Source organism: Pteropus vampyrus, unplaced genomic scaffold (genome assembly GCF_000151845.1).
Source record: "Pteropus vampyrus isolate Shadow unplaced genomic scaffold, Pvam_2.0 Scaffold53, whole genome shotgun sequence".
NCBI lineage: Eukaryota > Metazoa > Chordata > Mammalia > Chiroptera > Pteropodidae > Pteropus > Pteropus vampyrus.
Window position 1 is genome coordinate 1,151,826 of NW_011888834.1, and position 7,504 is coordinate 1,159,329.

At 37.4% G+C, this 7,504-nt stretch overlaps 1 protein-coding gene across 1 annotated transcript in view; it reads left to right on the plus strand.

Annotated features, from left to right (window-relative positions):
- Positions 1 to 7,272: 7,272 nt before the first annotated feature.
- HMGB2 (high mobility group box 2) overlaps positions 7,273 to 7,504 on the plus strand; it is a 2,838-nt gene continuing 2,606 nt past the window's right edge. The window contains exon 1 of the mRNA XM_011360265.2: positions 7,273 to 7,497. The gene's annotated coding sequence lies outside the window, so the exon portion shown is untranslated. The remainder of the gene's footprint in view (positions 7,498 to 7,504) is intronic.

A 7,504-nucleotide genomic window follows, 5' to 3' on the forward strand; every position in this document is an offset into this window, starting at 1 on the left:
TCTGCCACTTGCCAGTTGTTAGACAAATAACTGTGCTGGTTATTTGTCTGTTGTCTTTCAGCTCCTTTCTCCTGTTCTCTCTTTTGTATTGCAAGGGTACTGGAATCCTAAAAAAGCATTTCCCAGATTCACTTGCCAGTTGGTTTCCACTTAGGTTCTGCTAATAGAAGATTAAAAGGCAAAAGGATGGAGGGCATTTTTTCTCATTTGGTCTCCAGTAGCCTCAGAAGCATGGCGCTCCTCTATCTGGCTCCAGGATTGGGGTCCTCCAGCTCTTCTCATAAAAAATTCTCTCAATAATAAAGATAATAGCATTCCCTCTGAAATACCCAAAGTGGTTTTTCTTTTCCTGACTCGATACTGACAGTTAGATACTGTGACTGTGCCTCAGTGACTTCTTTCATGAAATGAAAATAGTATATATTTCTATTATTGGTATTATTAGGATTAAATGAGTTAATATTTTGAGTACTTAGTGCCTGGCAAAAAGCAGACACTATGTTAAGTCGATGGTATTGTTTTATACTCTATTGTTAAGTACATATGGCATTAGCCATACAGTTTATAAAATCTAATGTCCCGCTCCTTATACTTACCCCTTTGTGCAACCTGTCCCATAATCCTCCCTTGTCATTACTGCTTATCACTATCCCTTCCTTACCTTTCATGCCTGTCCTCCTTTGCTCATCTCTTCTAAAACAGAGTATATGTTTTTCATTGTCTTTTTCTCTCACTTGCTTTAAACATAATATAGACATTTTGGAAGTCTGTAGGGTTCAGTGTTTTAAGGAAATTATTGTATTTTAGAATACTGCGGTGGTGAGAGGCGTATGCAGGTGGTGGGAAGTAGCACTGTAAGTGGAAGGCAAACAGATTTTATTAGAACCTGAAGATGAATCTAGAATCTTCAGAGTAGGATGTCAGGGACCTCATGTAGGAGAAAGGTTTAAGAAATACAGATTCTTTTGGTTAAATCTTGTTTACATTAAGACTATCTTACATTTGCATGGAGTTATTTCATTGACTTCTGTTTTGGGATATTGAACATAGACTTGTTTTTGATCTCATACTCAGATTCTAGGGTTACATTTACTTCATTCCCAAGATTTTGGAGACAATCCTTTCTACTCACCACCCTCCCTAAAAAAAAACACAAAAAAGTGGGAATGAGATAGGCTTAGAGGTTATTGAATAGGCAGAATTCTACTGTGGCTGGACAAGGGTTGATCATTATCCATAGAATTGATTACAGAAATTCCTAGAATCTCTGTCTTGAAATTTTCAACAAAGATTACTACTTAAATTTTTACTGTCCTTTAATCTTTCAGCTTGTCCTACAAGGTGTAAATACTTTTTTCTATATTAATTAGTCCAAAATTTCACTATCCATATATGCGTTTTTTAGTCTAATATTAATTAGTCCAAAATTCCACTATCCATATGTGCATTTTTTAGTCTAATAGAATTCTAGATTTTAAATTTAGATAGTTTTTTTTAAGTACATCTGAAAATCTGGTATTGTTTGTGAATGTATTTTTAAATACAAACTACTAAACATAATAACAAAATTATTTAGGGGACAAAGTTGTAAATAAGTCACCTTTATATTTATGAGTATTTATATAAGAACTTGCAATGTTTAGTCATTACCAAACTTAAAACTATCATTGGCTAGATATAGCATCAGCATAGTATTCATATATCACAAATTTTCTTTAACTGGAAACACATAAAAGTAGATATTTTCAAAAAATTTACAAAAAATTATTTTCCTATTGTATGAAATATTCAGCTAAATATTGGCCTATTAACAATTAACAATTCTATTACAATTCAAGAGATGCTGACACTCTTAACTACTATTTTCTTAAAATAGATTAGTTGTATTTACTTCCTCTCAAATGATTCCTTTATTTTCATACTGTACTCTGCAGCCCTAAATTGTTCTTGATTATTTTGAATGCAGTGCTCTGAAAGAGGAAAAATAAGTCATTGGCTTTTTTTAAAAACAAAAAACAGCATACAAGGGTTTTTTGGGGCGGGGATGGGGGGTCACATAGGTTTTCATTTCTCTTGGGTAGATGCCTAGGAGTGGAATTGTTAGGTAAATGTCTGTTTAAATTTTGAGAAATTATCAAACTGTTTTCCATAGTAACTGTACTATTTTACATTCCCACCAGTGATGAATGAGTGTTGCAATTTTACCACATCTTTACCAACACTTGCTATTTTCTTCTGAATATAGACATCCTAGTGGATGTGAAGTGGTTTCTTACTGTGGTTTTAATTTGCATTTCCCTAATGATTAGTGATGATAAACATTTTCACATGTTAGTAGCCATTAGTCATTGGCTTTTTAGCAGACTAATTTAAGACCTGATATCCTATGTATAGTAGGATGAAGTTTAGCACATGCACACATTTACATATGTATGAATATATACATATACTTATATAACTAGCACCCCAAATTATAGTATGCTAGGCATATTTACAGCCTACTACAAATTATTATTTTTATCACTTTCTGAATAATCAAAAGACCCTTACAATTTAACTCCACTATCCCTGTTATTTTTTGTGCTATTGTTATATATTGTATTTCTACATGTTATAAAAACCCACAGAAAATCATTATTATTGCTCTTTTAAGCAAATAATATTCTTAAAAATGTACATAATTACTCTTGCCTGTGTTCTTTTTCTCCTCCTGAGGATTTAGGATCATTTTCCTTAAGCAGGGCTGTTGACAATAAATTCTCAGCTTTTGTCCGAAAACATCTAAATTGTTGAAAGCTTTTTCCCTGGATATAGAACTTGAGGTTAGCAGTTTTTTTCTTCAGTAATTTAAAGATGTCTTTTAATGGTTTTCTGGGCTTCCTAGTTCTGTCAAGGAGTCAGTATTTAGACTTAAAATTTACTGTGTCTTTTCCCTCTGGTTCCTAAGATTTTGTCTTTAGTTTTCAAATTGTTTATTATGATCATCTGCAGATGATCTCTTCCACTAGAGATTTGATCTTTCCTCTGTTAGGCAGAATCAACCCCTCCAATAGGTAGAAGGATAAAAGGTGGATTATCTCAATCCAGTGAGGGATTGAGCTTTATGTATCCAGGCTCCAGGCTAGGTTATAAAGTTCTAGTAAAACCCAGTTCACTTCTGTTCCTCAAACATTATCACATGGGCTTTTGATTGAGGTCTTGGCAGTCTCTGTCTCCTTAGACCTGAAATGCTATGGAATATTCGTTTCTGCTCTTTGGGGGTTTTGAGCTTGACTCTCCACGTTCCTGCCCACACTGCTTCAAAATATGACAAATGTCTTCAGGGAGAGACCAGTCCTGTGTCTGTGGCAGACCACCTTCCTTTAGCCAGACTTTTGTCCATAAAGGATCAAGAAATCCTAGATTTTACTTTGTCTTTTAGAAACTTCTGGCACAACTCTCTACCTTCCCATACCACCTGAGAATTCAGCTCATCTGTGGAAAATGTATCATTATGTATATTTAGGGGTCCTCTAGTTTTCAACTGATTGTGTTAACTCCACACAACTGCCCAAAATTTGCTAGATTCTCGTTTCCTTAGTAAAAGTCCTTATTCTTGGGTCAAGTCAGATTGCTTCTCAGTTCCATTCCTAAAATCTACAAATTATTCCCCCAAATCATCAGCACACCTAGCAAGCGGTCTTCTCTGTCTGGAATTCTAGTTTGAACTATTTTCTGATTGCTTTGACAGATCTCTAATGTATTTAGAAACATGATTTTTGCAATTTGTCCTTTTTCCCCTAATTATGGCAGTGAAGTCTTTTAGGACGTAAATAACTTCTTGGTGGACAAAACAGTTAATAGATTTTTTTTTTTTTTAAGAAAAACTTAGTTTTTAAAAAATTTTTCAGTGAAAATGCTAGCACCAAAAATATATTGTTTAACTATGTCACTAAATTGGACCTCTGGAATGAGTATACAGTTAGGCCTCAGAAGGAGTGATCTCCCCGTAAGTGGATGTGCCTGTTTGGTAATACTTCAGTGTGCTTATCCTTCCCCTCTCATTGCCTTTACACAACTTGAAAACATTAAACTCCAATATTTCATCTTTGAGAAACTAATACGTGTACAGAATAAATGGCTTTCAGTTTTTTACATTAACTATGCAATTTGAGAGAATAATTATTTTATGTGCAACTAATATAAAGCAACTGATGTTATGTAATTTTGGCTGTGTGAGTTAATCAATAAATAATAAGAAACAATTATTGAAAACTTATTATTTGCTGCTTTGCACAAAATGTATATAATATTCTTTCCCTCAGGATTTTGCAATCTGGTTGATGATCGAATTATGAAAAGTCCAAATTCTTAAGATAATTGACCAAATAAATTATAGGAATTTCAATAGCTAGCACAACCCAGATAATTGCTACACAATCCTACCAGATTGATACTGCTATAGATAAATTCCAGTTTACCTACAGAGAAGCTATTTATTCTGTAGGATAGGGGACCTACTTTGTAAATAGCTTCAAGCCTAACTCAATTAGTTTATTGCTAAATATTTATATTGTTATGATTTATGAAATGCTGAACTAAGGCAAATAAAGTGATATATTGGTGTCATCCAGCAGGGAAAAACCCTGACAAGACCATTTTACTATAAGACTAAAGTGACTGAGCAATATTGTGTAATCTAAAGTTTGGTCTTTATAGTATATTACATTTGGGTAGCTATAAACTTTTACTTCATCAAATACTGTTTTGATGTAACGGCTCACAACTAACCTAGAATCTGTTTTTTTTTTTTTTTTCCGAGTTATCTTTTTAAATTTTAACTATAATCTCTTGACCACCTAACAATTGCAAAAGTTAAAATATTTATTTCCCTACATTATGATCGCATATTCACAAAATTATAGAATTATGACTTAAGAGCTGAATGGTACCTTAGAGATTACTCCCCAAATGTCATTGTACAGTTTGTCAATCAAAAGCCCAGAAATATTAAGTGTACTGTTCAAAATGGCAAATGCTTGCTAAATTTTAATTTATACATATATTTTTATGAAGGATGTAAACATTTCCATTTTTATCATCTTTTAGAAAGACGCATTATTCTATTAAAAATAAATTTGGAATATTATTTTTAGAGTATATTTGAAATTGATGTTTCTGAAAAGAAATGGCTTTAAAGTTGAATTTTAGAAATATAATATTATTTTCCCACTTAGAACCATAACGAGATTAGAAACACTATGAGAAACACCTTTCCTATTCTCTTTATAGGACATTTCAGTTTTCTGATAGTCATAACAGTATGCCAAAGTAAATCATAACAGTGAACTAGGCCTCTTGTGTACTTAATCCATATATTCAGAACTACATTTAGGACCAGACTTTTTTGTGTGTGCTACCAGATTCTGTATGTAGTTTTTACTAAAAAAAGGAAGTTGTTTTGTACCAACAGCTCTATTTCTCACTTAAATCTTATGTCATCTATCACTTCTCTGTGTATTTCAATGTTACTTCTAAGTCAGGAACCATAGCAAGACAGTGAAGTCTTGGCATCAATGGTAAAAGTGGATTAGCTTGTAGATGACCACTTTCTCCATGTGTCTTTTCACATCACCTTACTTCTATGCCTGTCTCTGTTCAAATTTTCCTTTCACGAGGACACCAGTAGCAATGGATTAGGGACCCATCCAGCTGCAGTATGACCTTATCTTAACTAATAACATCTGCAATGACCCTATTCTCAAATAAGGTTAATTACGACTGTGCTATAAATTCTGCACACAGAAATGCAAACAGACAAAATAAATCATACATTATTCAAATAGTAACAAACAGATCATGCATTACACCTTTCATATTTATTTTAAAATTCAGTGGCATTAAGTACTTGCATAATGCTGTGGAACATTATCCATTTCCTAGGAAAATATGCTTTAAAAAACCTAAATAAGTCTAGATAAATAGCTGCTGGTTCTGAGGTTCTATTGAGTATGATTAGCAAACACACAAACCACAGGAGCACACACTCTAACAAACACCAGCGAACTTACTGGGAAAACAAGACAATTTAAAACCGTCAATGCAACATATGGGCCAACAGGAAAAAACAGCCTTCAAAACTAAATACAACACAGAAATAGTATACTGTAAGTGAAAGTCCTCCTGATCTAGGAAAAGCAGTTTGTGACGCCAGTAAGCAGCAAGTTAAGGTACTTTTGGTGCGCTCTCTCTGGCCACTAAAACGAAGTTAACCTGGGCTTGGAGGAGTTCGTAAAAGCTGCTGCATGCAGTCTAATGAATTTATGCAATAGGGGGTGGGGAGCACCTATATTGCTTTTATAATAGTCTCAAATTAATCTTTGATAATGAAAACTTAAAAAAAAAACCTATTACATTAGAGAGACAAGACAGAATAACAAGGTGACAGCTAGGCCAGCAAAAGTGGGGAGGTCTCCAGGGCTCCGACCTCTCCGGCGCGGCGCTTGGGTGGAGGGAGGCCCAGCCAGGCAGTCGCAGCCCGGAATCCCGACCGGGATAGAAGGGGTGGGGCCATTGCAGAGGCCACTCGCCTCCGCCCCTTCGGGACCCCGAAGGCGCCCTTGTTTACCTCACGGTATTTGACACCCGAGACAAAGGGGGAAGGGAGGAGGGACCTCCTGAGGGAAACTACCCAGGCGGAAAGCGCCTTACTTTAAGATTGGTTTGTAACATCCCTCGAGAGGCGGGAAGAGCTCCCCTCCCACACCCCGCGCACCCTTTCCCAGGTTCCCTGCAACCTCTTGTCTTCCTTGGATTCCACCCCAACTTCAGCGACAACAGGCGGAGCGGTGCAATCGGTCTGCGGGGCAAGCTCCTCAGTCTCTCCCCATTTATTATTCTTTAGATGGGGCAGAGGAGAAACAAGACCTGAACAGTGGTCGGAGCAGGGGTAGGGCAGGCTGCTTCTGATATCTCCGCGCCAGCAAACCCTGTCTCCGCCGCCACCCCTAGAAAACGACCCTGAGTCTCGCGACTTGGTATTTTTAAATCTGGCGGGGCTTTTCCTTTCGGGCCAACCACTCCCCCCGTTTACTGTCCTAGCCATTCAGCGTCAGGCCCGCCATTTTTCAAACCCTCTTCCTGCCGCCAATCAGGATCGAGCAGTACATTCCTCTCCTGACCGGTTCTAACGGGTCTGGGAGTTAACGACCTGGGCGACCCACCGAACCTGCTAGGCTGTGGGTGGGGGGACGGACCAGGAGAGACACCGGCCAATCGGAAGCCCCTATAGGGAGGGGGCGGGGCCTCCCGGCGTTTGAATAATCACCACAACCAATCAGAGAGGTGGGGGTGTGGCCTGTGGGTCGGCTCGTCAAGTTGCCGTGGCGCGGAGAACTCTGCAAAACAAGAGGCGGAGGATTGCGTTAGCGATAAACCAGTTCACTCCGGCGCCCTGCCGAGGAAGCTTCTCTGTCGGTCCGGCAGCTCCGCGGGACTCTGAGGAAAAGCTACCACCAGGCAAGAA